Below are 6,000 nucleotides of genomic sequence, written 5' to 3' on the forward strand. Positions count from 1 at the left end.
CCTCACTGCCCAAGCTGGGCCTGCCCTGGGGTCCCCTCACCCCGAGACGGCTCCAGAAAACACTTCCACCCTGATTTGGGCCAGGGGGTTTTAAAGAAGAAAGGCTGCAGGGTCCTGAACCTAAGGGGCTCAAAATGGTAGCAGTTGGTGTTGTCTATATTATTATCAAAGGGGACACCTGACTTCAGGCCAGGCCAGGCCAGTGCGATCTATTCCAGCTGCCCGCCCCCCCCCCCCCGCCCCCAGCACCAGAAGGCATTCAGGGGCTAAGCTGGGGGCGGGGGCTGTTGCCTACCATAGGCCCCTAGGGTGCCTTAACTGGTAGGTCCTAGAAAAGGGGAGGGGGAGGGGGAGGTTGCTTCCTAATGAACAATTAATGTCTGCTGTATGGCTAATCATGTGGTTCCGTGTAATTAAGAAGCTAATTAGTGCTATGTCAATTAAGCCTTAATTAGTCCCCTCTTTGGAGAAGCCTGAAAGACCCTCATGCTGGAAGCTTCTGGAATGGAAGGTGGGGGGGAGTGGGAAGGTGGAAGCAAAGAGGGACGAAGGGTGCGGAGGGGAGCCCCACTTCCTCTTGTACGTCCTCCAGTTTTGGGGTCAGTGACATTGCCGCCTGGCCCTACCCCCACTGGCTCTGGGCACGGAGGTTTTGGGGTCCTGTGAGGCTCTCCCTCACTACCAGGGTTTGGTCACCCAGGAGTCACCACTCCCCTGCACAGATCCTCTGGAAGAGGGCCCTTAAGGCACCCCATTCTCCACACCTATAACTTCAGCTGCTTCCCCTTGAGGAAAAGGAGGAAACTGGGGCCCAGGGAGGCTAAGTAACTCATTCACGGTCACACAGCCAGTTCAGTGGCAGATCTGGGATTAAACCCCAGGACTTCAGACTCCACGACGTGCGCTGCAAGTCTAAGCCAGGGAAAGCAAAAGCCACAGCGCACAAAGAACCAAGCGTGATCCTCGGAGCCCTTGTCTTTGCCCATGCTGCCCATTCCCCCAATATCTGTGAGGCTCATGCCCTCCTTCATTCAGGTCTCTGCTCAAATATCAGAGAGGCTTCTGTGATCGCCCTGTATGAGATGTCACCCCACACCCCTGTCACTTGTTCTTTCGTGGCAATCATCACCACCTGACATACGATACATTTACTCTTTTGCTTGTGGCCCCTCTCCCATCCTTGGAATGAAAATTCTGCGCAGTAGAGACTTTGCTGCTCTCTCCCCAGTGCCTGGCACTGAGTAGGTGCTCGCTAGGTATCTGTTGACTGAACGAATGAACAGCCCCGTCGTCGTGCGTACGTACAGTGACCCTAAGCATGCTGGCCAAAAAGAAGGTGATGGATAAGCATTTCCTTCCCCTTCCTCCTTTGCTACCCACCCACGCCGGGCTTCCTTTGGGACGCCCTGGCTCTCAGCCCTGGAGGTGGAAGGAGCGAAGGCTGGAGAGGGTTGGGCGGGGCTCTGTATCTCTGGCTAAACTCCTGCCCGCCCCCTTTCCAGAGACTTCCATTGCCGCTTCCTTATTTCTCTCTCCTCTGACCACCCCCCTCAACACACCCACCTGGGCACCCCATTTTCCTCTGTCACTCAACCATGACCTGGCCCGACGGCTGGTTACCCTCCTGCGGACAGGAGGCTGTGGGTACAGCTGCCTCTGTGCCATGCTGGACAGCGGGGCCCTGCCTGTGTGTCCATAAGGAGGACACTTGGACAATGGTCGTGTTTGGAGTGTCGTGCTCAGCAGGTTTCCCTGTCACCCTTCAGCTTCCAGCCTGTTGTTTCCCAGGCTCTCCAGTCCCTCCCCCCACACACCTTGTTTCACACCCTTTACAGAGGGGTCCCTTCTGCAGGACAGCATCGTTTTGTCCGGAGCTGTCCATGGCCTTTCCTCACAGTGTGCAGAATCCCCCTGCCTTGAACCTTTTCCTCCTGCCCTGTTCAAAACCTTTAACAGCTTTACTGGGATATAATTTACAAATCCTAAAGGTCACTCGTTTTATATATATTTTTAAAATGTTTATTTATTTATTTTGAGAGAAAGCGAGCATGAGCGTGTGCGAGCACAAGCAGGGGAGGGGCAGGGAGAGAAGGAGATAGAGGGAGAATCCCAAGCACTGTCAGTGCAGAGCCTGATGAGGGGCTCGATCCCAGGAACCGTGAGACCATGACCTGAGCCAAAACCAAGAGTCGAACGCTTAACTGACTGAGCCACCCAGACGCCCCAAATTCACTCATTTTAAATGTACAATGCCATGGTTTTTAGTATATAGAAGGGGTTGTGTGACCATCATCATGGTCTAATTTTAGAACATTTTCATCTCAACCCTGGATCCGTTAGCAACCACTCCCTGACAGCCACCCATCTGCTTTGTGTCGCTATAGGTAATCCGGCCATTTCATAGAAATGGGATTGCTCATTAGGTGGTCTTCTTTCATCAGCATAATGTCCCCCCCCACACAACTCTTTTTACTTTTATAAATAATACCATGATGGACATCAGACCTTTGAGACCGTCAGACTTTGAACATAAGACCTCAATCTTGAAAAGTTTGAGGGTAAATTTCTAGGTGTGAAATCGCTCAGACAAATGAGGAGGCATTTGGTGTGATCTACTTGTCTACGTGTCACTTGATCTACTTGATCTCCTCCTCCTGATTTTGTCATGAGTGCCAACTCCGGCTTCATCTTCCAGGAATGCCTTTGCTGGCTTGTTCCCCGATGCTTGTGGGGAGCCTGGGTTCCTTGGCGGCCTTTCAAGCTTTATTGCAGCTCCCCCCCCCTCGTTTGTTCTTTCCTTTTTAAAAAAAACTTTTTAAATGTTTATTTTTGAGAGAGAGAGGAAGAGAGAGAATGTGAATGGGGGAGGGGCAGTGAGAGACAGACACACACACAGAATCCGAAGCAGGTTCTAAGCTCTGTCAGCACAGTGCCTGACTTGGGGCTCGAACCCACGACAGCGAGATCATGACCTGAGCTGAAGTCGGAAGCTCAACCGACTGAACCACCCAGGGGCCCCCTTCCTTCCTTTCTCCCTTCCTTCCCCCCTTCCTTCCTTCCTTCCTTCCTTCCTTCCTTCCTTCCTTCCCCCCTTCCTTCCTTCCTTCCTTCCTTCCTTCCTCCCTCCCTTCCTTCCTTCCTTCCTTCCTTCCTTCCTTCCTTCCTTCCTGGAGCACCTCAATAATTCAGCCAGCCTGGCCCCCTCACCTGCCTGAGCTGCCCGCCTCCGACTGTCTGGATGGCTCCTGTTGGCTTTGCCCCGGAACTCCAAACTCCCAAACCAAATGCCAGCTGCTCCATGCAGCTTTCCCTGACTCCTCCACCCAGAAGGACTGTCTCCAACTTCGGAGCGATGCAGAATGTAGGATGCTGGCTAGGATCATACCTCCTGCCGGACTTCCTCTGCCGGATGCGGGCAGGATGGTGGTTTTCTGGGCTAGGACAGGGTAAGCGAGGGTCAGGCCGTAGGCCTCCAGCTGTGCTTGGATGGAGACACTCCACCCCATCACTCTCAGTCATCATTGCATTTCAACAGTCCTTTCTCAGCATTTTCTGGAAGCCAGGCCCTGGGCTAGGTCTGGAGACAGGGAGATTAAGGACAAAAGGCCAAAACTTTGCCTGCAGAGACCCTACAGTTTAGTGGGAGAGGAGACAAGTAAACAGGCCCTTGGAAAACAAGGCGGGGAGAACGCTGGGAACACAGCGGGGGCCCCTAGTGCTACCCCCCACCCCCGGGGGCTGGCGCTAGGGGAGGGCCCAGGGGAGCCTGCCACCTTTCACCTTTCTGTCTTCCTACCACACTGCCAGCAGCTGGAGTAGCAGGGAGGCCCGATGGCGGGGAGGGGAAACGGAACGATTAGGCTGGGAGAGGGAGGAAATGGAACAGAGAAGAGATAATTGTTCCCGTTTGACAACTTTTTCTAATTAGGGACCAATTATGTCCTCAGGTATCTAAATGGGGTCCTGGTAGATTCTCCAATTTGCTAGGTAATTACTGGCCAGTAATTCTGCCAGGATGAAATTTGGGGAAGAAATACATTATCACAACATTTTGGTTTTCTGTGTCCTGGGGGCTTTGCCCAGAAAACAAGTTAGGTGATCTGAGCTCTCTCTTCTGCCTCCCATCCCTCATGCCTTCTACTGGCTGGGTGTCCCCCTCGTGGTTCCTGAGCTCCAGGAGCTCCTTGGAAACCACTGGCCAACACTGCAAGGATATAAGGGTCGGGGAACCTGGGTGGTTCAGTCGGTTAAGCGGCCTGCTCTTGTTTTCGGCTCAGGTCATGATCTCAGCAGTTTGTGAGTTCGAGCTCCGCGAAGGGCTCTGCGCTGACAGCTCGGAGCCTGGAGCCTGCTTCGGATTCTGTGTCCTCCTCTCTCTCTCTGCCCTTCCCCTCCTCGCCCTCTGTCTCTCTCTCTCTCTCTCAAAAATAAACAAACATTAAAAAAAAAAATTAAAGACATCGCCAAACTGTTTTGCAGAGGAGTTGTATCATTTGACATTCCCACCAGCAACCTATGTGAGTTACCGTTGTTCCACTGCCTCCAGAGTCTTTGGTATGGCCCGTCTTTCATTTTGGCCATTTTTTGCTTAGTTTATGCTTATTTATTAAAAAAAATTTTTTTTAATTTTTATATTTATTTTTGACAGAGACAGAGCAAGCATGAGCGGGGGAGGGGCAGAGAGAGAGGAAGACACAGAATCTGAAGGAGGGTCCAGGCTCTGAGCTGTCAGCACAGAGCCCGACGCGGGGCTCGAACTCACAGACTGTGAGATCATGACCTGAGCCGAGGTCGGACATTCAACCGACTGAGCCACCCAGGCGCCCCTTTACTTATTTTTTTTTAAGTTTATTTATTTATTTTGAGAGAGACAGCGACAGCACAAGTGGGGGAGGGGCAGAGAGAGAGGGAGACAGAGAATCCCAAGCGGGCTCTGAGCTGTCAGCATGGAGCCCGATGCAGGGCTCAAACTCACAAAACTTAAGATCAATAGTCGGGCACTCAACCTACTGAGCCACCCAGGGGCCCCCGTTTTGGCCATTTTTTAATCAGTATATAGTGGTATCTTGTTGTGATTTTAATTTTAATTTCCCTAATGACTAATGATGTTGAACATTTTTTTAACTTTATTTTGAGAGAGAGCGAGCGCGAGCAGGTGAAGAACAGAGAGAGAAGTAGAGAGACAGAATCCCAAGCAGGATCCTCACTGTCAGTGCAGAGCCTGATGCGGAGCGTGAACACGTGAACCGTGAGACCATGACCTCAGCCCAAATCAAAAGTCAGACCCTTAATGGGCTGAGCCACCCGGGTGCCCCAGGCACATTTTTTGATGTGTGTATTTGCCATCTACCTTTTTTCTTTGGTAAATTGTCTGTTCAAATCTTTTGCCCGTTTTTATTGGGTTTCTTTTCTTTTTATTGAGTTTTGAGAGTTCCTTATTTACTCTACATATAAGTCCTTTACCAGATGTGAATTGCTAACATTTTATACCAGTCTGTGGCTTAACTTTTCATTCTCTTTGTGTGTCTTTGAATAGCCAGAGTTCTTAATTCTGATGAGGCTGAATTTATCAATTTTTTCTTTTATGGTTCATGCTTTTTTGTTTGTCCTGAGAAGTATTTACCAGACCCAAAGTCGTGAAGATTTTTATCTTATGTTTTCTCTTGAAATTTTTATAGCTTTAGGTTTTATATTTAGGCCAATGATCCTAATTAACTCAATTAAATTGAGTTAATTTTTAAAAAATGTTTAAATGTTTATTTATTTTTGAGAGAGAGAGAGAGAGTAGGCAGGAGAGGGGCAGAGAGAGAGGGAGACACAGAATGTGAAGTAGGCTCCAGGCTCTGAGCTGTCAGCACGTAGTCTGATGTGGGGCTCAAGCTCACAACTTGAGCCGAAGTCGGACGTTTAACCGACTGAGCCACCCAGGCGCCCCTTGAGTTAATTTTTAAATATAGTGCAAGATATGGGTCAACATTTATTTTTTTACAGAAAAAATTG

The sequence above is a fragment of the Lynx rufus genome, unplaced genomic scaffold (genome assembly GCF_022079265.1).
Source record: "Lynx rufus isolate CCGP_SWC_20201006 ecotype Redwood Valley unplaced genomic scaffold, mLynRuf1.p SCAF_6, whole genome shotgun sequence".
In the NCBI taxonomy this organism is placed as follows: Eukaryota; Metazoa; Chordata; class Mammalia; order Carnivora; family Felidae; genus Lynx; species Lynx rufus.